We start from the raw sequence: 27,469 nt of genomic DNA on the forward strand, positions 1-27,469 counted from the left end.
TCAGCATTATTTTATACCCCATGTTGGCAAATCACAAAAACAGTTACAAGATATATCTAAAGTGGGAGGTAGCAGAGTCAATGATAACACTCAATTTATAGTTTATACTATGTTCTCCATAGATATTGGTGCTTTTAGGGCAGAAAATTTGGTTGAGAAAAATACATTTGCTAAGTAGATAAAATTCCTATTTCACGTGTGTAAGACTGATTTCTAAGAAGACAGAATTTTAGAATATCCTATTTCTTACTATATAAACTGGGGCTTGGTTAGATGTTAAGGCCAATAGTAGGATGTTTGTGCGTAGAAAGGCCAATGAAGAATTAAATTTACCAAGAGTTACTTGTTTTTGTGATCACGTTTTACTATGTTTGGGTCAGTGTGTGTGTGTGTGTATGTGTGTGTTTTCTTCAGTGTGTTGTTTTTGAAATGTGTATCTGCCCTTGGAGAGTTCTGTGATGAGAACATTTGAAAAACTCTTTAAAAACCTCTGCAGTTCTTTAAATGCTGTCAACTGTTGGCATGTGGTCAAAACATAATTCACAATGAAACATTTGTTCTTTGAGATTAGTCCACATCCATCAGGCAAAAGCTTGTCTAGTCAGGTGCCTTTTCCAGAGGCTGTGATGGGTAGTCTTGCTGTCTGTATTGTTTTAGATGACTCATATCAAAGGTTAAATTCCTTGATCTTTTCTCGCGTCACGTGGCCAAACATGTGCTGGGTACAGAGTCTTTCCTTCTTCATCCACCAGCAAAAGCTTCAAGGTCCATTCTTTTCTTTCTCTCATGTTGGGACTCACCTCTTCTTCATTCTTCCATTCCCATCATTGTTCTCTTCCACTCCCTCTCACTTCACTCACGTGCTGCCTGCCTGGAAGAGGAGGCAATGGAAGAATTTCAGTTAATATTTTCCTGTAAAAATTTTAATTGAACAAGCAAAAAGTGTACAGTCTCATGGAGAAAATACCTAATTAAAGATGACAATGTTTGAGACATATGCTCTAATTGAAGTGAGCACACAGTGTTGCAGCATGTATGGGAGAAAGCTCAAAAGGGAGGGAGGGTCTAAGAAGGTTTTCTATATTAGAAGATACTTTTAGAAAATACTTTTCTATATTAGAAAATTGGGATAGCATGGGGAGAAATGCCAGATGTGGGTGAAGGGGAGGAAGGCAGCAAATCACACTGCCAGGTGTGTACCTATGCAACTATCTTGCATGTTCTGCACATGTACCCCAAAACCTAACATGCAATAAAATAATAAATTATTATTATATTATTTTTTAAAAAAGAAAATACTTTTAGAGGGGGAGGGAGGGGCAGTTTCCTCCTTTCTCCCCTCCTTGAAAAATATATTTTTTTAAAAATGAAAAAAAAAATCCCAAACAAACAAACAAACAAACAAAAAAGAAAATACTTTTAGAGGTGCAACTTGAAGGGTAAGCAGAGGCTAAATCATGAAAGAATCTGAATGACATGCTAAGGAATTTTAAGGAGCCATAGAATACTTTAAAGTGGCCTTTTAAGGTTCATATCTTTGGAAGCTCTCTGTAGTGGCATGACGGAGGATGCACTGTAGACAGAAGATCTAATGGTACACAAATGAATCAGAACAGGTGAGAAATTGTGAGCACCTGACAGTGGGGTGATGAGTGTGCATAGGAGGAGAGAGAATCGAGAGGCATTTTAGCATTAGACTCCATGGTACTTGGCGACCAAGTGGATGGGCAGGTGGAATAGGGATGGTGAGGAGTCAGGGGTAGGTCCTCCAGGTTTGAGGACTGATGGATAGCAGAGGCACTGGCCAAAAAAGGAATATAGGCATAGAAGCAACTGTGTTTGGGGGTGAATGGATAAGACATAATGAGTTTATTTTTGAACATATTGGATTTGAGGTGTCTATGGAGAGATAATAATCAGATGTCTTAAGGATGTAAAGAAAGGTTTTCATTTCTTATTCTTAAAATTGATAGTATTTGGTAACTTTTTAGTTAATATCCAGTAACTTTTTGTATTTTTTCTCTTTTTTTTTTGACACGGAGTTTTGCTCTTGCTACCCAGGCTGGAGTGCAATGGTGCGATCTCGTCTCACCGCAACCTCCGACTCCTGGGTTCAGGCAATTCTCCTGCCTCAGCCTCCCGAGTAGCTGGGACTACAGGCATGCACCACCAAGCCCAGCTAATTTTTGTATTTTTAGTAGAGACGGGGTTTCACCATGTTGACCAGGGTGGTCTCGATCTCTTGACCTCGTGATCCACCCGCCTCGGACTCCCAAAGTGCTGGGATTACAGGCGTGAGCCACTGCACCGGGCCCTTATATTTTTTCAATCATATAAACATTGTAATAATTTTTTTTCTTAATCTATTTGGCCACACATAAACATAGTCCCCACTCCTTTGCACGCAAAGTTTGTGAGTTATTTTTGCATCATCGCTATTATCGGATTAGAAATATATTTTACCTTTAGATATGAATTTCTTTATTTGCATTATTGTTTGATATTTCAGAACAAAACACTTTTTATGTACACATCTCATTTTTTTCTATATAACAGTGCTACAAGTAGTTTTTATCAGATGAGGAAATTGAGGCTCAAGGATAATAGGCAAGTAGTTAGGTTTATGCAGAGAGGGGTCAAAACGTTACTAATACTTGAGAAGTTGGCCTGCAATGGGTCTGCAGAATAAGCAGAACCAGAAGTGGATGTCAGAGCTGGGATAGGAAGGAAGAAATTGAGTGGTGACATGGGACAGTCAAAAGGTCCTCCAGCAGAAGTGGCAGAATAGTGCCTGAGGCTGGGCCTCTTCCACCTGTGTGGAACAGAGTGGCACCTGGCCCATTTCAAGAACCTCTGGGCATATCACATTCAATTCCATACATTAAGAACATCTACTATGTGCTTGGCACAAGGCTAGGAACTGGAGATATAAAGAATAAGTTAGACAGTCCTTCCTTTCCAGGGGCTGGGAGTGGTAGATATATAAACAATTGACCATACACAGTTGTTGAGTTCTAAAACAGAGTAAAGACTAAGATACCTTGAGGATAGGGAAGAGGGAGTAGTTAATATTATGTAAGAGTGCAGTAAAGAGAAGATGAAGAAAAAGTTACATTTGAGCTGAATCTTGGAAAGGCTGGTGAGACATTTCCTAGGAGGAGAGGAGGACAAAGATGTTCCAGGTACGGTAAAAAACAGGGGAAAAGCATGGAAGTATACAAGCTTATGGGTGGATATAGGCTGATGTAAAACATACTGCAAGGGATAGAATAGCTCATGGAAGAAGACTCAGATAGAAAGGTGGACATTTTACTGCCAACTCAATGCAAACTATTCAAAGGCAGGTCTGGGAGGATGGGAGAGGGAAGGAAACTCACAGACCACCTCTCTATGGTATAATCAGCTTCACTGCTGACACTTGTACAGCCCTAGAGACTTTAATAATCTCTGTGTCCCAAAGATTGGACATCCGTGGGAAAGTTTGGTTTTGAATACCCTGTCTTTCTTATGCTGGAGTCTGGACAAGGTTTTGGGCAACTAGTTTTCTGCATGTGTTTACCGCGATCTTGGGGTTACTTGGATCTCCTCACTCCATGAAGTGAAGATACCTATGAAAAATTGGGCAGACATCAATGATAGACTGGACAAAGAAAATGTGGTACATATACACCATGGAATACTATGCAGCCATAAAAAACGAGTTTGTGTCCTTTGTAGGGACTTGGTTGAATCTGGAAACCATCATTCTCAGCAAACTAACACAAGAACAGAAAGCCAAACATCATATGTTCTCACTCATAGGTGGGTGTTGAACAACGAGAACATGTGGACTCAGGGAGAGGAGCATCACACACTGGGGGCAGTTGAGAGGGGTAGGGAGAGACAGTGGGGGGTGGGGAGGGAGGGGAGGGATATGCCAGATATAGTATGCACCTAAAGTAAATAAATTAATTTAAAAAATACAAAATTTTAAAAAAAAGGAAAATTGGGCAGAAATCAAGTGTCAATTATGGGAGAGAGGGCTTCATGACAAAGTCGGGGCTCATGCTCCCCTTGAGGCCTAAGTGAGGATGAGCACCTCGCAGAGAAGGTAGTCTGTGCTCAGGCACAGGTGTGGACATCAAGATACATGGGAAAATGTGGAAACATTCTTCAAATGAACAGACGGCTTGTGTCCCCAGGAGCAAGCTTACGTCAGCAAGGCTGTTTATAAAGCATTTATATCGGACATGGGAGAACTGTGCAGGCTTCTGAGCAATGGGTAGTGAAAGGGACTTTTTAGGGAGAATTATTCTGGATGAGTGGAGAGCCTGGAGTCCCTGATTAAATTTGCATTTTTAATTCCTGGATTCTTATGAAGTGGAAGGAAGCTTTCATGTAATTTTCATGACAAGCAGATTGAATGGACACCCATCAGCCTCTTACTCTTCACAACTGAGGGTTCTGGAGTTTAGGGTAAACATAGGACTGAGTAAAGGAAAAATGGCCTGAAGCCTGCATTGAGTAGCTGAAATCAGCAGGTGTTTATCATCCCTGTGCCATGCCAGTGGCTTTTTCCTCTGAGTGTTTTTTATCTGTGTTTGCTTGAACCTCAGGGGACAATCTGTTCAGTCACCATAAGGGATACCTTCAAAGAGTTTTCTTGGACAAGGTCCACTCATGTGGTCAGCCGTGATCTCATCTCCCTGCTCTGGGGGCCCTGGTTTGGGGCTTGATATCTTGAGTTTCTGCTTGAATAGGAAGCCGAAAGGCCCTGGTTTTGAATGTCTCTCATTTTGGAACACAACAGAACCACTAGTTAGCTTGTTAAATGTTTTTCCAGATTTTGTATTATTTTTAAGTAATTTAGCCCATTGCCCTGTTTATTGTCAAGAGTCGTTAAGAAAGCCAACTGCTTATAATCTTTTCACAAACATACACAAAGTGGGGGTTTGGGGAGGTGCGCTGATGGGGAGAGTAAGGCTTTTCAATTTCTGGCACAAAATTTGTAACTGTAAGGAAAGGATAGAAATACTGGTTCAGACTTTCCTAAATTGTGAACTTGATGTTTTTACCAGCGACCATGATACTCATCTCATGGAAATTTTCACACTTCTCTTTCTTAGCTGTCTCTTTGAATTTGAAACTGTCCAGAGAGGGCTCTATATCCCCCCCATTTTATTTATTCTTGAAAGTGAGGCCCCTTGTCTGACTTCTGCAACCCTTTGGAGAAGCCATGTGTCATGGTACCTTTCTCCTGCCTGGCTCAACCAGCTGTGGGTACAAATTCAAGTCCCCCAGCAACTATATTCATATCTTCCTCCAGTAGCAAAGGGATTTGTACAGATTCAGTGAGAAGAGAAGCTCCAGGGATGGGTGGGGTGCGTGAGAGGATTGGAGACAGGTCTTCCTATAGCCCTGGAGAGAGACTGTGCACGGGACTGGACCTGCTTCCAGAACCAGCCTCCTCTGCCAGAAACAACTTATTCCCTGAAGAGCCTCTGACTCATGCCTCTAATAGGACTATTATGGTTTCCTGGTGGCAAATGTGTCCTTTTGAAATGTTGGGCTTTTTAAATTTCTTTTTGAAATTTGAAGTATCAGTTGATCTATGTAGAAAAGTTCTCCTGGTCCATGCTTTCATGGTACTTTTTTGAAGCTCAATTCGCAATATCCATTTGTAGAACTAAAATTAAAAACTCCTTGCATGCAAAGAATAGTTGTCTGTCCTAGTTACTAGTGTATGTCCAGTATCTGGCATAGTGAAAGGAGGAGCATTATTGCAAAGTGATTTTTCATTGAACAAGCAAATAAGTGAGTGAGTGAATGAATGAATGGTGTGTTATTCCTATGTGATCCTACCAAGGAAGAAAGATTTTAGGAGACATTAAATCTCCCAAAGCCATAGCAGGGGACAACTAACGAATGTCCCAGAATTTTCTTAGGTTTTCATTGGAACACAATTCAGCAATTGTTTTCATCTAGTTTCCAGGCCACAATAGAGTAGAAGCAAATTAAGGAGATGGGATGCTGCTAGAGAGAGGCGACTCTGATAGGAAGAAAGGGAACAACCTAGAGTCTGGCAAAAGAAAGGCCTAATTTTAGGAAAGTGTAGGGGGGTGAGGCTATTGAATGCAGGGGCAGATGACCCTAAACTTTACAAGCATTGAGATCATCCCTACAGTATACTAAAACACAATAGTTGGACAAGCAGTGAGAATCTTCAGTTATTTGGAAAGTTTACTTATGTGAACTAGTTTATGTTCAAATGATGCTAGGCCACCGGGGTATTCTATTAGCACTCTTTAACATATCAATGTTGTCTCTTGCAAGCATTTTAGAAAATCCACCACTGTCTTTGATGCAGGTAGTAATAACCATATCCCATTCTGCTTCTACTTCACCTAATGTAGGATGAGATGTTCCTCAATGGCAATAGCTTGGTAGTCTTTTTGAAAAGGAAGAGAATCCTCTCCTGATTCTGCTTGGAACACAGGGATCTTTATGCACATCTGTATCGGAAATTGCTTTCAACCAAAAAAGGGAAGACTGAGAGAAGAAAGCATGACACGAAGTAACTCTGAGGGTGACAGAGATGCTAAGACATAGAATTCAACGAATGAAGAAACAGAAATTTCTAAAAATGTCACAGGAGAGACAAATAGAGACACACAGCCTGAAAGAGGAGGGGTAAGTCTTTTTCAGGCCATGGAGTGTGGCAGGCATTTGCCAAAAGGAGCTGTGATTCTTCCAAAACCCTTTTAATGTTCATGGCACACAGAACAATATTAGTTTCAAATTTCTTGGCAAGGAGAAAAACCCTGCATGACTTAAGCCATAAAAAAGTCCTTGTCCCAGAATTTAATATTTGAGGGCATACATGAATTTCTCTTTTTATTTCTCGTATTTTAAGCAGGCACCAGGTTGTCTAGCTTGGGAAATGCCACTCAATTAACACCTGAAAGCACTAAGTACATAATGTGAAATACAAGAAACTGTTACATTCAAATTATTATTGGAAAAAAAAACTTAAAGAAAAAGGCAAAAAGGATGATGAGGAAAAATGAACTCTTCAATATCTAGTTTATATCAATTGTGAAAACAAGATTATAAAGAAAACAAATTTAAATACAAAAAAAATTACTCTTACAAAAGTGCTTTCCAGCTTTATACATTATTTTCTAATCTTTGTCAGTATGCTAGTATGTTTTTACATAATTACAATCACAGTGTATACGTACTTTTTTTTTTTTGAGACGGAGTCTCACTCTATTGCCCAGGCTAGAGTACAATGGCGCCATCTTGGCTCACTGCAACCTCCACCTCCTGGGTTCAAGTGATTCTCCTGCCTCAGCCTACAGAGTAGCTGGGATTACAGGCCCCACCATCATGCGCAGATAATTTTTGTATTTTTGTAGAGATGGGGTTTCACTGTTTTGGCCAGGCTGATGTCTTGAACTCCTGACCTCAGGTGATCCGCCTGCCTTGGCTTCCCAAAGTGTTGGGATTACAGGCGTGAGCCACTGTGCCCAGCCTGTATATGTACTTTTGTATTAACTTTTTTTGGTGAGTAAATATTCTGCGGTGGTGGCTACTTGAAAAAAAGCTCATCTATTCAGGGAAGAGAAGAGTTAGTTCTTTATCTCACTCCATAAGCCAATTTAAGTAACAGATTGACTAGATGATAAAACATAAAGATGAAACCTTTGTCAGAAAGTGAAAGAGAAAAAAAATCATATGGTTGTCAAAAGAAGCAAAAAATACAAAGTAACTAGAAATAAACTTAAAATGTGTAAGTCTTGCCTGAAAAAAACTAAAAACTTCCCTGAGAGAACAAAAAGGCTTGATTAAATACAGAGACACATTCTTTCCTAGATAGAAGGCTTTCTATAGCAAAGATGTAACTTCTCCCTTAATATCTATAGCTGTAACATTTTCGACCAAAATGTCAGAATTTCTCTTAGAATTTGACAAAATGCTTCTGAAGTTCACATGGAAGAATTAACACAGGAGAAAACAAAAGAAAATGTTGAACAGGAAGGGAATGATAAGGCTCTGTTTTATCAGAGATTAAGATATATTGTAGTGCTAAAGTAAATGAAATTGTATGGAACTGGCTCAGAAACAGATAAACAGATAAATAAAAAGACAATAGAAACTACAGAAATGGAATTAAATACATATATTTGAATTTAAGATATTCTAAGGGAAACTAATTAGCCATTTGGAAAAATAGTTAGCTCACTAGGGCATACCTTCTAATAAAGTATATTCCTGTAAGATTAAAGTACTTAATGTAAAAGGAGACATTAACTAAATACAAAAATAGATAAATACTTAATCTTGGGATTAAAATCATAAAGCACAATCATTAAGAAAAGACTTGAAATTAAAATGATCTATTTGAGGAGAAAACACTTAGCTAACAAGTAAATGACAAAATATGAAGAAATGAGGCCTGGCGTGGTGGATCACACCTGTAATCCCAGGACTTTGGGAGGCCGAGGCAGGTGAATCACCTGAGGTCAGGAGTTTGAGACCAGCCTGGCCAAAATGATGAAATCCTGTCTCTACTAAAAATACAAAAATTAGCTGGATGTGGTGGCAGGCAGCTGTAGTCCCAGCTACTCTGGAGGCTGAGGCAGGAGAATCACTTGAACCCAGGAGGCAGAGGATGCAGTGAGCTGAGATTGTGCCATTGCACTCCAGCCTGGGCAACAGAGCGAGTGAGATTCCATCTCAAAAAAAAAAAAAGAAAAAAGAAAAAAGAAAAAAGAAATGGCAATATACATGACAGAATGACAGACACGGAATTATTTTTCTTAATATATAAAAGAGACCTTAATCATCAGTTTAAAAATCAGACAATCACAAAAAAAAGAACAAAGAACATGAACAGGAAATTCACAGAATTACTGTAAATGACATTTAAATTATGAATATTACAAACTAAATAAATGACAACATAAAATTCAGGACAGGTTTTGCTTATCAAAGCTTTTTTGATAGTATTCTGTGATGATGAGGATATGGAGAAATACACATTCTTGTATGCAAATATTTTATCATTAGCAATGCAAATACTAAAATCTTTCTGAGAGGTAATTTATAATATATTGTATCAAAAGGCCTAAATTAATATAGACTCATTGATCCAGAAATTCACTTTGAGCAATCTATCTTAAGAACATTATTTAAAAGTACAAAGATGTATGACTACGATGTTTTTCATTGTCTTTTTTTGCCTCAAATTTGAACCCTCCGGAAAATTACGTGAAATATTTGATATTCTTAAAGAAAACTTTGTATTATGAAAAATGTCAAATAGGATAGTAGAAAGAATATTTCAGTGATTACTCAGATATCCACCACGTGCCTAGATTTCATGCTTGCTAATATTTTGCCATATTGGCTTCATCTATTTCTCTTTCTCTCATGTGCTTATCATCTGTTCATCCATTTTTCATTGTTGCTAAACATTTATAACTAACTTTCAGAAAGTGTGACACTTCAACTCAAGTATGTCTGTGTGAGACTCTAAAAATAACATTTTTTACAGCTACAATACCATAAATTATACTAACAAAATTAGCTATAATTTCCTAATATCCATTTCATAATCTAATTTCTCCAGTTGTTCCTCAAATATCTTTATAACTACATTTCTGAACAATGACCAATCAAAGATCACTTATTGCATTGTTATTATGTCCATTTAAATAATAATATTGGAAATGTAGGAACAACCTAAAATTTCAATAGTAAGCTATTAATTCAACGAATTATGTTATATCCAATCAAGTGAAGACTTCAGTGCCATTAACAATGTAGTAATATTTGGTGATATGAAAAAGCTTTTTTCTTTTCTGAGATGGAGTTTCATTCTGTCACCCAGGTTAGAGTACAATGGCGTGATCTTGGCTTGCTGCAACCTCCACCTTCAGGGTTCAAGAGATGTAGCCAGGGCTACAGGTGCATGACACCACACCAGCTAATTTTTGTATTTTTTGTAGGGATGGGGATTGGCCATGTTGCACAGACTGGTCTTGAACTCCTGAGCTCAAGGGATCCACCCGCCTCCACCTTCCAAAGTGTTGGGAGTACAGGCAAGAGCCATCGCACCCCATCAAATAAGCATTTTTAATATATTGTTGATTGACAAAGAAACTCTCCAAATATAGTCAAAGCCCATTTTAATATATGTGTATATAAATTAATGTGTGTGTGGGCATGCAAACACACCCTTACACATGCATACATGTACAAATTTGTGTGTGTATGCACCAAACTGTTGAGAATAGTCCTTTTTGGTTAGTAATATTACAGGCGACTCATTATTTCCTCAATTTCTGCTTACTCTTCTTCTCTCTCATTTTTCTTTATTTCTGCATTTAAATTCTTATAAAAATATAAGTAGTGAATTGTATTTTAAAAACCACTGTAGGCAGGGCTCATTGGCTCACACCTATAATCCTAGCACTTTGGGAGGCCGAGGAGGATGGATCACCTGAGGTCAGGAGTTTTGAGACCAGCCTGACCAACATGGCGAAATCACATCTCTACTAAGAATACAAAAAAATTAGCTGGGAGTGGTGGCACACACCTGTAATCCCAGCTACCTGGGAGGCTGAGGCAGGGGAATCACCTGAACTCAGGAGACGGAGGTTGCAGTGAGCAGAGATCGTGCCACTGTACTCCAGCCTGGGTGACAGACCAAGACTCTGTCTCAAAAACAAAAACAAAAACCAATGTAATAGTATCATATCACTCCCCTTCCCTTCCCCATACCCATTCTCCTCTTCCTCCTTTGTTCCCACTTCTAGGAAGTAACAACTATGAAAGAGTTTAGTCTATACATGAGAATTTTGGGGTTGCAATCCAATGTATCGTTGGACTTTTGCTTGCTAACGTAAGCAAAAAGGAACATACTGGAAGGACAAGATGGGACTCACAGACTCTAAAGCAAATGTGGAGAATCAACTGAAGATGGGCAAGAACCACTGCAGCAGTGAGGGACCAGAATCACAAAGCAAATGAATGCCCATGTAGCAGGGCCAGCTTGGGCCCAAGGGTCACTGGTCACTGTGGGCTGAGTAAACTCCACCTCTTTTTCTGTCCAAATGGTCAAGATCTAAAGTCTCAGAAAACAAAAAAAAAAAAACAAAAAAAAAAAAACATTTTATTGGGGACTGTAGGTCACATGCTCTCAGTCTGTGACTATACCAAGGTGGAGAAGGGACGGCACATCCCTCAGGTGGGCCACTGGGTTTACATTCCACCAAATCTACCTGTGCACATTTTGATGGACATTTCTAAATTACTACCCAAGAGCTGGGTGCTGTGGCTTATGCCTTTAATCCCAACACTTTGGGAGACTGAGGCGGGCAGATTGCCTGAGGTCCAGAATTTGAGACCAGCCTGGCCAACATGGTGAAATCCCATTTCTACTAAAAATACAAAAATTAGCCGGTGCGGTCGTGGGCGCCAGTAATCCCAGCTATTTGGGAGGCTAAGGCAGGAGAACTGCTTGAACCTGGAAGGTGGAGGTTGTGGTGAGCCAAGATCACACCACTGCACCCAGCCTGGATGAAAGAGCAAGACTCAGTCTTAAAAAAAAAAAATTACTCCCCAAAAAGTATTTTCAAATTTCTACTCACACCAACAATAAATATTAATAATCTGGCTTTTTATAGTTTGTGTTTGTTGAATTATCATTGCAGTTGGAAATGCTTTTGTTAATTGGCTGCTTTTTATTTGTAAGCTGTCTATTTTTTTTGCTGACATGTTTTAATGAACTGTTTGTCTTTTTCTTATTGGTTTATAAGAACTGTGTATAAGGTACGAAAATTAGACCCTTTAGATTATGCACCTCCCCATTTGTCATATTTTGTTTTTATTGTGACTTTCTGTTTTTGTCTTTAATTTGTTTTTCTTTTTGTGCTGTTCAGAAGTCATCAATATCTTTGTTGTCAAATGGGTTTATAAACTCCACAAGGACAGAGTTTCATCGCCACTGTATATATGGGGCTTGTCACCATACCTGGAACACTATTAGCATTCAAAATGTGTGAATGCGTGAACGGATGCATCAGTCTTGTATTCCCTATTCCAAAGTTACAAAAATGTTTTCTGATTGTCTTCATGAGGTATATAGGCCATTATTAAGGAGCGGGGGTTATTCTACGTACAGCAACCAGATAAATAATTTAGAAAGTAAATTTGATCACAGTGCTCCTCCTCTGGGGCTTTCCATTACACAGAAAATCAAGCTCTGCTCCTTCCTGTGGTCTGCAAGGCCCTGCACGATGGTCCTGCCTGCCTCCATGACTACCCCACCCACCACTTTCCCCGCCGCACTGTGCGTTGCCAAAGGAGCCTCCTTGCTAGGCTTGTCCCTGTCTCAGGGCCTTGCACTTGCCATAACCTCAGCCTGGAATGCGCTTCCCCAGGTCAGCGCGGGACCCTCTTCTCCACATCCTTCACCTGCTCAGAGTGACTTCTGTGACCTCCCACATCTATGTTACTCCGCTGCTGCTGCCCGGTCACTCTCCACTCCTTTATCCTCCACTTTGATTGCTGAAGCAAACACCACTGCAATTCAATAATTTTTCAAAAATTAACTGACGCCCCCATTAAGATGTAATCTCCATTAGGGCAGGGATTTCCTGATTCCAAAACCTAGAACAATGCCTGTCACATAGTGTTAGTGAAAATTTGTTGAATGATCTGTTTTAAAGAAAAAGGTGGATTGATTAAATTGAGGAATATCCATTTTATAGAATATTATATAATCTTCATTAATCATATTTTCTAGGCCTAACTACATACCAAGTTACTTGATTGAAAACACAAACAAATGTAGAAAAGAGAAATTTTACATATTTTCCTAAAAAAACTTGGCAGTGCAACTTGCTTTATAATCAGCAATTTAAAAAAAATTTTGTTTATAAAATGATAGCAGAAGAAATGCTCATTTTGTGACATTAAGAGGAAAGAGCAGTAAGCAAAATATCTGTTATAAAAGAAAGAAAGAAAACACAAGAAGAAGTACATCAAAATATTTAAATAATCTCAGCACTTTGGGAGGCCCAGCCAGGAAAATGACTTGAGGTCAGGAGTTTGAGACCAGTCTGGCCAACATGGTGAGAACGTGTCTTTACTAAAATACAAACATTAACAGGGCATGGTGGCGCACACCTGTAACCCCAGCTACCCAGAAGACTGAGGCAGGAGAACTGCTTGAACCTGGGAAGTGGAGGTTGTAGCGAGCTGAGATCACACCAATGCACTCCAGCCTGGTAGACAGAGGGAGACCCCGTCCCTCTCCCCTCCAAAAAGAAATTAATAGTAATTATTGGAGGTTGAAATGTTAATCATTTTTATTTCTACTTCTTTATATTTTCTGCAATTAATTTTTTTACAGTAATATGGTAACACTTCTATAATTTTGGGAAAATTAAATCACTTTAAAAGATAGTATTAAGGCATTTCCTTCCCCTAATTTTTCCTGTTTAGAACTACCAGGCATGTTAAATGCAAGCTTAAGTGAGATCCTAAAAAGAAGATGCTCCAGGCTTAATTCTGCTTAGCTACACAAAGATAATTTGCCTGTAACAGTCATGGAGCAGGCATGTGCAGGCAAGGGGCCAGACGTGTTAAGCATATTATTAAACTCTTTGGCATTTCTAAAGAGCGTAGTAAGATCATTCTTTGTTTTCCCCACATTCTCTCCTGTTTTGATAGCCCAAAGCTACCCAATAGAAATTCTGGAGTATTGCCGTATAGTCACTTCTAAAGGGGCAAAAGATTGGAGGCTGGCTCTGGAGGTTCTGAGGGCCCTGAGATGCTCAGCTAGAAAGTCCAGGAAATCAGCAAACAGCCTTCCTCAGGCAAATATCTTGGGGAGTGCAGTGAGTGGGCGGCTAGTGTACTCCACCGGGTAAGCTCTCTTTCTGTTTCTCGGCTTCCCCTTTTCTGCATTTGGACACCACTGGAGAACATGTTGTAACTATGTATATCAACTCTAAGGAAATTCAGGAGCTTTCGTTTTTACTGGCTCTTAATATTGTTTGTAGCTGTTTGCATTGTGGTCAGAGCCAGCCTTCTTAAACTGGCTGAATTATGTGTGCACGGAAACTTATAACGGCTCCTACTGCCTTCTAGCTTTGCTCCTCAAAGTGTTATCATCGGAGCAATAGCATTGGCTTCACATTGGAACTTGTTCAAAATGTAGAATCTCACACCAGACCTACCGAATCACAATCTGCATTTTCATAGATTCGAATGCACATTAAAGTTTGAGAAGCACAGGTCTACAGAATAAAGTCTAAGCTCTTTAGTATGGCTAGTAAGGCACTTTGTGATCTGGCTCCAAATTACTTCTTAAGGTTGGGCACGGTGGCTCACACCTCTAATTCCATCACTTTGGGAGGCCGAGGTGGGTGGATCACCTAAGGTCAGGAGTTTGAGACCAGCCTGGCCAATATGGGGAAACCCTGTCTCTACCAAAAATACAAAAATTAGCTGAGTGTGGTGGCACATGTCTGTAGTCCCAACTACTCAGGAAGCTGAAGCAGGAGAATCACTTGAATCCAGGAGGTGGAGGTTGCAGTGAGCCAAGATCACGCCATTGCACTCCAGCCTGGGTGACAGAGTGAGACTCCATCTCAAAAAAAAAAAAGAAAGTGAATTAATGAGCTGTTAGTAGGTTGTAGTTTATCTGAAACATACTTGTGTGTTTCAATACCTTTTGCCACTTCCATCCATTCAGTATGATGTCGGCTGTGTGTTTGTTATTTTGAGGTATGTTCTTTCAGTGCCTAGTTAGTTGAGAATTTTTAACATAAAGGGATGTTAAATTTTATCAAAAGCCTTTTCTGCATCTATTGAGATGGTTCTGTGTTTTTTCTTTTAGTTCTGTTTATATGGTGAAACACGTTTATTGATTTGTTTATGTTAAACTGAACTTGCATCCCAGGGATGAGGCCTACTTGATCATGGTGGATTAGTTTTTTGATGGGCTGTTGGATTCGACTTGCTAGAGCCCAGAAATAAAGCTGCATACCTTCAATTATCTGATATTTGGCAATGCTGACAAAAACAAGCATCGAGGAAATGACTCCCTATTCCATAAACGGTGCTAACCATATGTATAAGATTGAAGCTGAACTTCTTCCTTAAACCACACACAAAATAAACTCAAAACGAATTATAGACTTACATGTAAAATGTAAAACTATAAAAACCTTGGACGATAACCTAGGAAATACCATTCTGGACATTGGCCCTGGCAAAGATTTCATGATGAAAATGCCAAAAGCAATTGCAACAAAAACAAAAATTTATAAATCGAACCTAATTAGACTAAAGAGCTTCTGCATGGTAAAAGAAACTCTCATCAGAGTAAACAGACAACAGAATGAGAGAAAATATTTGCAAACTATGCAACCAACAAAGTCTAATATCCAGAATATATAAGAAACTTAAACAAATTAACAAGCAAAAACCAAACAACTCCATTAAACAATGGGCAAAGGACTATGAATAGCCATTTCTCAAGAAAAGACATACAGGCAGTCAAGAAGCATATGAAAAAATGCTCAGCATCACTAATCATCAGAGAAATGGAAATCAAAACCAAAATGTGATACCATATCACACCAGTTAGAATGCCTATTATTAAACAGTCAAAAGAAAATAACAGAAGCTGGCAAGGCTGTGGAGAAAAAGGGAATGCTTATACACTGCATGTGGGAAAGTAAATTAGCTCAGCCACTGTGGAAAGCAGTTTGACAATTTCTCAAAGAACTTAAAACAAAACTGACCCAGCAATCCCATTATTGGGTATATACCCCAAGGAATATAAATTGTTCTACCATAAAGACACCCAGACATATGTGCAATTGCAGCACTGTTCTCAATAGCAAAGTCATGGGATCAATCTGAATGCCCATCAACAGTAGACTGGATAAAGAAAATGTGGCACATATACACAATGAAATACTATGCAGCCATAAAAAGGAATGAGATCATGTTCTTTTCAGTAACATAGATGGAGCTGGAGAACATACTCTTAAACAAACTAACACAGGAACATAAAACTAAATACCGCATATTCTTTCTTATTAGTGGGATCAAAACATTGAGTACACGTGGGCACAGAGAAGGGGACAACAGACACTGGGGTCTACTTGAGGGTGGAAGGTGGGTGGAGAGAGAGGATTGAAAAACTGTCTACTGGGTACTATGCTTATTACCTCAGTGATGAAATAATATATACACCAAACTTCTGTGACACATAATTTATCTACATAACAAACCTGCACGTGTTTGTTATGTATGAACCCAAAATAAAAGTTAAAAAAGAATGTCCATATGGCATTACTCATAAGAGCCAAAAAGTAGAAACAGTTCAAATGTTCATCAATTGATAAATGGATATATAAAATGTGGTATATTTATAAAATGGAATATTATTTGGCAATTAAAGGTAGTATTGATACAGGCTGCATTCTGAGTAAATCTTGAAAATATGCTGAGTGAAAGAAGCTAGTCACAAAGGACCACATATTATATTATCGTATTTATATGAAGTGCCCAAATAGGCAAATGTTTTTTGAGACATAAAGTAGATTGGTGGTTGCCTAGGGCTTGGAGTTTGGAGGGAAATTGGGAGTGACTGCTAATGAGTGTAAGGTTTCTTTCTGGGTTGGATGACAATTTTCTAAAATTGGTGCTGGTGGTAGTTGTACAACTGTGTGAAGATACTAAAAACCATTGAGCTTACACTTTAATTCGATGAGTTGGATGGTATGTGAATTATGTCCTTATAAATCTGTTGCTTTAGTTTTGCTCCTTCTTTAAATTCTACTAAAATGCCAGTAAATTGATTTTTCTTGTAAAAAGGCATAAACTAACTCAACATCAACATTTTAGAACTTGGGAAATAGATGGATAAGGTCCCCAAAACATTAACTTAAAATTGACTGTAGGGAACACTAAGAAGCAGCATAGTTTTTGATGCTGAATCCCCAAAAGTCTCTGGAATAGACGGCAAGTTGTTCACCTCCTCCCGCCCCCCGCCAGAAGTGGGAAAACAGGATTGGTTGAAGATCTAGAGACTGAGAGATCCATTCTTCCTTATCTGCATAGCTGGGCAAATGCTCATTCTGCCTCCAGAAGAAGATAGGAGGTTTATTCTCTGGAGAGGGAGAACAGAGGAGGCTGAGGGATATCAAACACAGTTGAGGTCAGAGGTACCATACTAAAAACAGGGAGATAAGTGAAAACGGGCATTTCGAATGGAGAGACTACCCCAAGTCAGTCTCTCGTTTGTTCCCAGAGCTCTAGCATCCAGAAACACACCCTGCAGGCAGAGATTTGAGAGGGTCTTCTCTGGGAACTCTGACCAGTCCAAGAAAAGAGATTTAAAGTCAGCATTTTGCTGTCTCCTCTAAGTGGGAGCAACCCACCCACGTACCAGAACTTTTAACATAAAAGGTCTTAGTGCAATAGTTTTAAAAATATACCGTGGATTATTTTTAAAAGGCAGAAGTAAACAAAAGGTATAACAAATTTCATATAATAAGCATATAGTTTTAATCATTATCAACACATGGCCAACTTTGGTTACCTTTACCTCTCTCTCTGCCCAATAGATCATTTAGAAGCAAATACTGGACATCCTATTACTTCACAAATTCTTCAGCGTACATCTGTAAATGATAAGTATTTAAAATAAGCAAAGTAGTGTTACTATAACTCAAATATAATTCTTTAATATCAAATATCCAGTCATTTTTCAATTTTTCAATTTCTTCCAATTATCTCATAAATGTTTTTTTCTACAACTTGTTTGAATAGGCATCCAAGCAAGGTCCTCACTTTGTGTTTGGTTAATGTGTCTCTTAAGTCTGTGTATCAAGCCCCTCTTAGGCGCACCACCTCAGATCCTCTCAGCCCACCTTTCCCCAGGCCCTTGGCCACTTGTTTTATTCCAGTTGCTTAGTAACAGGCTTCACATAAACAAAACCCAGCAGTGGTGAGGCATCATGCCCATGCCATGGGCCTCCTGCATTCCTTCTTGGGAATTCCTTTTCCATGAGGTGTGAGTTATTTTGGAACCCATGAATGTGCAACAGGGAAGTTTGGGGTTGTTAACACTCAAAGGTAAATGTGATCAACGGGTGATGGGAGCTAGTGCATCAATTCTTCTATCTTCCTCTTCCTAAGTAGGTTGTCCTGAAATGCAGTAGCTCGAATTGTGTCTCAGAAGACAGTCCCTCAAGACTGCACACTTGGCACCAAGTGGGGCAGGTCAGAAATGCACACTCTTTTATTGACCTATTTTCTCTTCTATTTCCCCTTCCCCTCATTTCCTGGAATAAGCTTTGCTGCAGGCTGTCTTTACTAGGGGACTCACGTAAGACAATTTTAGAGACTTTCTCATCCTTTTAATTTCCTTTGTAATCTACTTGTTGAAGAAAACACATCATTTATTTATCATCTAGAGTTTCCCACATTCTGGTTTCTGCTGATTGTACACCTCTTAATAGTTAAACAAGTTTCTCAATCCTTTGTCTTTAATTTGGTATTTGGATCTAGATACTTTATAGATTCAGGGTTGATTTTCCAGCAGGAACATTAAGTAAATGGTGTTTTAAATGTCCTATTGCAGCTGGGTGCAGTTGCTTACACCTGTAACCACAGCACCTTAGGAGGCTGAGGTGGATGGATCACCTGAGGTCAGGAGTTTGAGACCAGCCTAGCCAACATGGTGAAACCCTGTCTCTACTAAGAATACAAAAAATTAGCTGGGTGTGGAAGGGGGCACCTGTAATTCCAGTTACTTGGGAGGCTGAGTCAAAAGAATTGCTTGAACCCAGGAGGTGGAGGTTGCAGAGAGCTGAGGTTGCTGCATTTGCACTCCAGGCTGGGTAAGAAGAGCAAATCTCCATCTCAAAAAAAAAAAAAAAAAAAAAAAAAGTGTCCTATTGTATCTATTGCATTATGTCAGGAGAAAAACACATTTGACTACCTGAATATCTTTTTGTTATGTCAAGATAAATCAGTAGGTTCAGGCATTGTCAGACTGATCTTTCTGTTAGAAATTCTGATACTGGCTTATTTTTAAAAGCAAATTTATAAATGTTTAATTTACATACAATAAAATACATTCACTTTTTACACCTGTGTAACCACCACCATAGTTAAGGTAGAACGTTTTTTAGATTCATCTTTGTTATTGTGTGTATCAGTAGTTACATTTTGAATTTGCTGAGCAGAATTTCATTGTATGACTATAACATGACTTATTTACCCATTTACTTGTTGATGAACATTTGTATTGTTTCTAGTTTTTGCCTGTTGTGAATAAACTTCTATTATTTTCAAGTCCTTTTGTTCAACTGTTTTTCCTCTTGAGAAAAATACTTAGAATTTCTGGGTCACATGGTAAGCATATATCAAACCATATAAGGAACAGCCAAATGATTTTCCAAAGCAGTGGTATTTTTTTATATTTTTGCCCCCAATGCAAAAGAGTTTCAGTTGCTTCTTATCAATACTTGGCATTGGCAGTCCTTTTTTTGAGAGAGAGAGTCTTGCTGTGTCACATAAGCTGGAGTACAGTGGTGCGATCTCGGCTCACTGCAACCTCCGCCTTCCAGGTTAAAGTGATTCTCCTGCCTCAGTCTCCTGAGTAGCTGGGATTACAGGCTTGTGTCACTACGCCTGGCTAATTTTGACAGTCCTTTTAATAGCATCATACTTTTGGATATGCATTGATAACACACCATGGTTTTAATTTAACTTTTCTAATCATTGCTAATATTGAGCTTCTTTTCATGTGTGTATTGGCCATTTGTATATCAGGTTTTGCAAAGTGTCTATTCTAATATTTTGCCCATTTTAAAATTCTGTTGTAAACTTCTTATTGAGTTGTAAATTCTTTATATATTCTTGATAGAAGTTACGTAATATGTAACAGATACATTAAAGTTTCTCCCAGTTTGTGGCTTCTCCTTTCATTTTCTTAACAGTGTCTATAAAAATAAAACATAGATGCTACCCTCAAAGGTATGAGCCTATTTCTAGACTGTCTACTCTATTCCACTGATGTATTTTTTTATCCACATGTCAATAAAACATCTTGATTGTTATAGTTTTACAGTAAGTCTTGAAATCAAATGATATAAATCCTCTCAGTTTTTCTTCTGTAAAGTTGTTTTAACTATTTTAGGTCTTTTTCAATTTTCATATAAACATTTGAATCAGCTTGTCAATTTCTATAGAAATACCTAATTAGATTTTGATTGGAACTGCATTGAATCTATAAATCAATTTGGAAAGAAATGACATCTTAACGATTTGAGTCTTCCAATTCATAAACATAGTATACCTTTTTTATTCGGGTCTTTAAAATTATTTTCACTATTGTTTTGTAGTTTTCAGTATGCAAGTCTTGTATATTTTTTGCCAAATGGATCCTGTAATAGATTGCTTGTGACATTTAAATGGTGTTTTTAAACTTCCAATTTTCAATATGTCATTGTTAGTATACATAAATATAAATTGATTTTTATATATTGATTTTTATTATACCGTCCTTTATTAGTTTTAGTATTCTTCTTGTAGATTTCTTAGGACTTTCTACGTATGTAATCATATCATTGCTGAACAAGGACTGCTTTGTTTCTTTCTTTTCAGTAGGTATGTCTTCTATTCCTTTTTCTTGCTTGATCATAATGGCTAAGAAGTCTGGCATAATATTGAATGAACATGGTTAAAAGAGTATTCTTGCCTTCCTCCTGATGTTAGAATGAAAGTCTACATTTAGGGATGATGTTAGTTGTAGGTTTTTCAATGATGCTCTTTATTAGATGAAAACACTTCCATTTTTTCCTACATTCCTGAAAGTTTTTATTATAAATGGGTGTTTGATTTTTTGTTAAATGCATTTCCTGTATTTATTAGAATCAATAGTTTTCCTTTGTTCTAAGCAATATTACATTGATTGATAATACTATAATAATGTTAAGCAAACCTTGCATTCCTGAGATGAAAATCATTTGGTTATGGTATATTCCCCTTATTACATATTGTTGTGTTTAATTTGCTAAACATTTATTCAGGGTTTTTGAGTACATATTCATGTGAAATATTGATATGTAGGCTTTTTCCCCCTAATAATATCTTTTTTAGTATGGAAGTCTTGTATATTTTTTGCAAAATGAATCCTATCTAATTTTGGTATCCAAGAAAGCCTGGCATCACGGAATGCGTTAAGTAAGAAATATTTCCACCTCTTAAATTTATTTGAAAGACTTTGTCTAGAATTGATATTATTTTTTCCTTAAGTGTTTGATAGAATTTGTCTATGAAACCAACTGGGACTGAAATTTTCTTTGTAGGAGGCTTTTAAGTTATAAATTTTATTTTTAATAGGGGATTATTTGAATTTTTACTTTTTCTTGACTAAGTTTTAGTAGTTTGGTTTTTTTCCAAAGAATTTTTAAAATTTTCATCTCTTTTGTCAAATTTATGTGATCAATTGTTTGTAATATTTCTTTATTATCACTTTTCTTTGAGACAGTGTCTTGCTCTGTGACTCAGGCTGCAGTGCAGTGATGTGAAGCTCACGGCAGCCTCAACTTCCAGGCTCAAGTGATTCTCCCACCTCAGCCTCCCAAGTAGCTGGGACTACAGGCATGCTCCTCCACAACTGAGTAATTTTTAAACTTTTTGTTGAGACGGGGTCTCACTGTGTTGCTCAGGTTCATCTCAAACTCCTGGGCTCAAGTGTCCTCCCATCTTGGCCTCCCAAACTGCTGGGACTATAGACATGACCCACTGCTTCTGGCCTTTTACTATCTTTTTAATGAATGTGATATCTCTAGCTAGAGGGTTATCAATTTTACTTTTTCAAATAAACAGCCTTTGTTTTTGATTGATTTTTATCTATAGTTTTTCTATTTTCAACTTTGCTGACTTTAGCTCTTAACTTTAATATTTTCTTTCTCCTACCTTGGATTTAATTTATTCTTCTTTTTCTTAGCTTAAAGTCAAAGCCTTGTTTGTTGACTTTAGAGCTCCTTTTATGATAGTTTAAACCATTCAAATTCTGTAAATTTCTTCCTATGCACTGTTTTAGCTTCATCTCACAAAATTTGCTTCGTTGCTCTTTCATTTTCATTGAGTTCAAAATATTTTCTAATTTCTATTGTTTTACCTAATTTCTAATTTCTTTTACCTGTGGGTTATTTAGAAGTATATTGTTAGTTCCAAGCATTTGTATATTTTTAGATATTTTCCTGTTGTTGGTCTCTAATTATTGCCTTGTGGTCACATATGGAACAAAATTGTATTACTATATAAGTTCAATACGTTCCATTTTATTGAGATTTATTTTATGTCCTAGTGTATGGTATTCCTTCATAAACATTCCATATGCACTGGAAAGAGTGTGTATTCTGTAGTTGTTGGATATAGTGTTCTATAAATATTAGTTATTTCAGATTGATTTATAGTGTTTTTCAGCTCCATTATACCCTTACTGATTTTTTGTTTGACTGTTCAATCTATACTTATGTTTTGCTTGAGATGAGATGTATTTCTCTGGCTGCTTAGAGCCACTTTCAATAGATTCAGCCTTTTACACTGATTTTACCATATTTAGATTCCTATACTCTTTTGTCTTGATGTGTGACTGGATTTCATCATTAAATAGTGTTTTCAAAATGTGCTTTAAGAAAGCATAATATTTTTGTTTAAAAATGTTTACCTGTGGTTTTTATACCAGACAACATGCCTGTGTCTATGTTTTCTTTTTTTCAGAACCTGGTATATGCTACTTCAGTGTCCTCTGGAATTAAATTTGCTATGGATAAGTCATCCTGCATTTTTACCCTTACTTATGACTTTTAAATTTCTGCCTGGGTTTCTTCCCTTATTTATTTTTCAATTTACGTACTTCATTATGAAATATAGTACACAAACAGATTCCTTTATTTTTAAAGTTTAAGAGTTTAATCAGACTATGTCATGGTATTCATGACATTGTATTACTTTTGCTTGGTACTTAATGCGCTCTTTCAAGTTTTTAGATTCTGTTCTTTATTCATTTGAGGGAAATTTTATGATTATATATCTCTAAATACATTTCCCCACTCTAAATCCATTTTATACTTTACTTCAAGGACACCAACTACATTTAAGTTGAAGTGTCTTTGTTCTCTATCATTTTACCTTTATTCATTTCATTTCTTTTCTTTTTCTTATGCATTCACTCTTTTTATCTTAAGGTGTTCCTCCACACCATTTATTTACTATTTAGCCTTATCTATTTTATTCCTTGCTGTATCTAGGTTACTTATATGATACATGATGGTGAGAGGTTTTTGGTATTCTCAATATGCATTTTTTTCGTTCTGCATCTCCTTTTCTATAGCCATGTTGTTATATCTTCTTGCTTTTGCATTGTTTTTATATTGAATCGATATTCTTAATAAAGTTGTGGTATAGACACATTCCAAGATAATATTTTTCTGTTTCTTGAGACCTATACCACTTTTAGTCCTTCATTTGTCTTTTGCATGCTACATTCCTTTATCTTCTTCTTTTTGTATCTATCCATAGCTTCTATTTAATCTCTTTCAATCTTGCTTAAGCTTGGTCCATACTTTTATTTTCTCTATTATAGCATAGATTTCTAATAATTCCTATTTATAGCAGATGCTTCTACTCTCTCACCCCAAATTGCCTTCACTTACGTGTGTATACCTGCAGCTGCAGACAGTTCTTGGCATGCTGACAGCTTCCTTCCACAAGGACCTGCATTCTTTACTGCCTGCAGGCCTTCTTTGGTACCATGGAAATTTGCTCGATTGCGTGTAAGCATGACCCAGAAGTGTGGGAATAATTATGCTCCTGGGGAAACTCCTAAACGAGGGGGAATAGAAGTCAGTGAATAAAGAGTATCAACCACGGAGAATGCATTGAGGAAGTGGACATGATAACTCAGCCATTAGAGACCAGCCAGTGTCTGTCCTTAACTACCATAGTGCTTGCACAATGAGCCCATGAACAGTGTAGCCTTGGTGGCAAGCATGGAGACTCTGTATCAGTCCAACAACTACACAAAAAACATTTGAGATAATCAAGTAAATTTCAGTGTAGAATAGACAACACAGCCATGTGCTGCCTAACAATACTTTGATCAACAATGAGCAACACATGCAACGGTTGTCTCTTAAGATTACAATGGAGTTGAAAAATTCCTATTGCCTAGTGAGGTTGTGACATTGGAGTGCAACATATTATTTACGTGTTTGCAGCGAAACTATTGTAAACAAACCTACTACACTGCCAGTCATACAGCTAATGTGTATGTTTTTAAATAAAAAGTTGAAAAAGTAAAAAAAAGAATTAAAAATAGAAAAAACTTATAGAACAAGGATATAAAGAAAACATTATTTTGTACAGGTGTACAATGTGTGTTTAACCTAAGTGTTATTACAAAAAAAATCTTAAAAGTGAAAAAAATTAAAAAGCTTATACGTAAAAAAGTTACTGTAAGTAAAGGTTAATTTGTTATTGAAGAAAGAAAACATTTATTTATTTATTTATTTATTTATTATTATTATTATTATTTAAGACAGGGTTTCACCATGTTGGTCAGACTGGTCTTGAACTCCCAACCTCAGATGATCCTCCTGCCTTGGCCTCCAAAGTGCTTGGATTACAGGCATGAGCCACCATGCCTGGCCCTATTTATTTATTTTAATAGTTTAGGGGTACAAGTGGTTTCTGTTACTTGAATGAATTGTATAGTGGTAAAGTCTGGGCTTTTAATGTACCTGTCACTTAAACTGTGTACACTGTACCCAATAGGTGATTTTTTTTTGTCCCTCAGCTCCTTCCACCCTCCCCACTTCTGAGTCTCCAATGTCCATTGTACCACTCTGTATGCCTTTGTACATCCATGGCTTAGCTCCCACTTATAAGTGAGAACAGGAGGTATTTGCTTTTTTGTTCCTGAGTTACTACTTAGGGAAATGACCTCTAGTTCCATCCAAGTAGTTGCAAAAGACATCCATTTCCTCTAGATTTTTTAGCTTGTGTGTATGAAGGTGTTCATAATAGCCTCTGAGGGTCTTCTATATTTCTGTGGGATTGGTTGTAATGTCACCTTTGTCGTTTCTGATTGTTCTTACTTGAATCTTCTATTTCTTTGTTACTCTAGCTAGTGGTCTATTGATCTTGCTTATTTTTTTGAAAAACAGTGTTTTTGTTTTCCTGATTTTTGTATGAATTTCTGGGTCTCAATTTTATTCATCTCAGCCCTGATTTTAGTTATTTCTTCTGCTAGCTTTGGGGTTAGTTTGTTTTTGTTTTTCTAGTTCCTTTAGGTGTGATCTAAGATTGTTAATTTGAGATCGTTTTAACCTTTTGAGGTAGGTGTTTACCACCATAAATTTTCTCTTGACACTGCTTTTACTGCATCCCAGGGATTTGGGTATGTTGTGTTTCTGTTTTCCTTTATTTCAAAACATTTTTTTATTTCTGTCTTAATTTCACTGTTTACCCAAAGGGCATTCAAAAGCAAGTTGTTTAATTTCCACGTAATTGTGTGGTTTTGGGGTATCTTGGTATTGATTTCTGTTGGACTCAGGGTATGATTGGTATGATTTCAGTATTTTTAAATTTATTGAGACTAACTTTATGGTCTAGCATGTGGTCAATCTTAAAGTCTGTTCTATGTACTGATGAGAAGAAAGCATATTCTACAATTTATGGGTGGAGTGTTCTGTAGATGTCTATTAGGTCTATTAGGTCCAGTTGTTCAAGTGTTGAATTTAAGTCCAGAGTTACTTTGTTAGTTTTCTCCATTGACGATCTGCCTAATTCTTCAGTGGGGTTTTGAAGTCCCCCTGCTATTATTGTGTGGCAGTCTAAGTCTTTTTGTAGGTCTAGGAGTAGTTGTTTTATGAACCTGGGTGGTCCAATGTTGGGTGTATATATAATATATTTAGAATAAGATTCTATAGATGTGATTAAAGTAGGATTAAAGTCTTACTTGGAAGGTGAACTAACTCAACAATGAGAATTACAATATGCTGCTGAAAAAAATCAGAGACAATACAAACAAATAGGAAAACATTCCATTCTCACAGACAAGAAGAATCAATAGTTAAAATGGTCATACTGCCCAAAGCAATCTACAGTTTCAATACTATTCCTAGCAAACTTCCAATGACACTTTTTCACAGAATTAGAAAAACTATTCTAAAATTCATATAGAACCCAAAAAGAGCCTGAATAGCCAAAGCAATCCTAAGCAAATGGAACAAAGCTGGAAGCATCACACTACCCAAATTCAAAGTATAGTAAGGCTATAGTAACCAAAACAGCATGGTACTGGCACAAAAACAGGCACATAGACCAATGGAACAGCAGAGAGAGCCCAGAAATAAAGAAGAAAACCTAGGAAATACCATTCTAGACATAGGTCCTGGCAAAGATTTCATGAAGAAGGCACTAAAAGCAATTGCAACAAAAACAAAAATTGACACATGGGACATAATTAAACTAAGAGATTCTACACAGCAAAAGAAACTATCCTCAGAGTAAACAGACAACCTATAAAATGGGAGAAAATATTTTTAAACTATGCATCCGACAAAGGTCTAATATCCAGAATATATAAGCAACTTGACAGGCAAAAAACAAACAACCCCATTAAAAAGTGGGCAAAGGGCCAGGCACGGTGGCTCAAGCCTGTAATCCCAGCACTTTGGGAGGCAGAGGCGGGTGGATCACGAGGTCATGAGATCGAGACCATCCTGGTCAAAATGGTGAAACCCCGTCTCTACTAAAGATACAAAAAAATTAGCTGGGCATGGTGGCGCATGCCTGTATTCCCAGCTACGCCGGAGGCTGAGGCAGGAGAATTGCCTGAACCCAGGAGGTGGAGGTTGCGGTGAGCCGAGATCACGCCATTGCACTCCAGCCTGGGTAACAAGAGTGAAACTCCATCTCAAAAAAAAAAAAAAAAGTGGGCAAAGGACATAAACAGACATTTCTCAAAAGAAGACATATACACAGCAAACAAGCATATGAAAAAATGCTCAACATCACTAATTATTAGAGAAATGCAAATCAAAACCAAAATGAGATACAATCTCACACCAGTCAGAAAGGCTATTATTAAAAAGTCAAAAAATAACATGCTGGTGAGGCTGCAGAGAAAAGAGAATGTTTATACACTGTTGGTGGGAATGTAAACTAGTTTAGCCACTGTGGAATGCAGTTTGGCAATTTCTCAAAGAACTTAAAACAGAAATACCATTTGACCTAGCAATGCCATTATTGGGTACATACCCACAGGAATAGAAATTGTTCTACCAAAAAGACACATGCATGCATGTGCTCATCCCAGCACTATTCACAATAGCAAAGACATGGAATCAAAATCAACCTTAATGCCCATCAA

General features: G+C 37.5%; 1 long non-coding RNA gene across 1 annotated transcript in view; it reads right to left on the reverse strand.

Moving 5' to 3' along the window:
* Positions 1–734: 734 nt before the first annotated feature.
* Positions 735–27,469, reverse strand: part of LOC103791637 (uncharacterized) — a 33,409-nt gene continuing 6,674 nt past the window's right edge. Inside the window, exons 2-3 of the long non-coding RNA XR_001910117.4 lie at positions 17,618–17,693; positions 735–871 (exon numbers count right to left, since the gene is read on the reverse strand). This is a non-coding gene — a long non-coding RNA (uncharacterized LOC103791637). The remainder of the gene's footprint in view (positions 872–17,617; positions 17,694–27,469) is intronic.

The sequence above is a fragment of the Callithrix jacchus genome, chromosome 2 (assembly GCF_049354715.1).
Source record: "Callithrix jacchus isolate 240 chromosome 2, calJac240_pri, whole genome shotgun sequence".
NCBI lineage: Eukaryota > Metazoa > Chordata > Mammalia > Primates > Cebidae > Callithrix > Callithrix jacchus.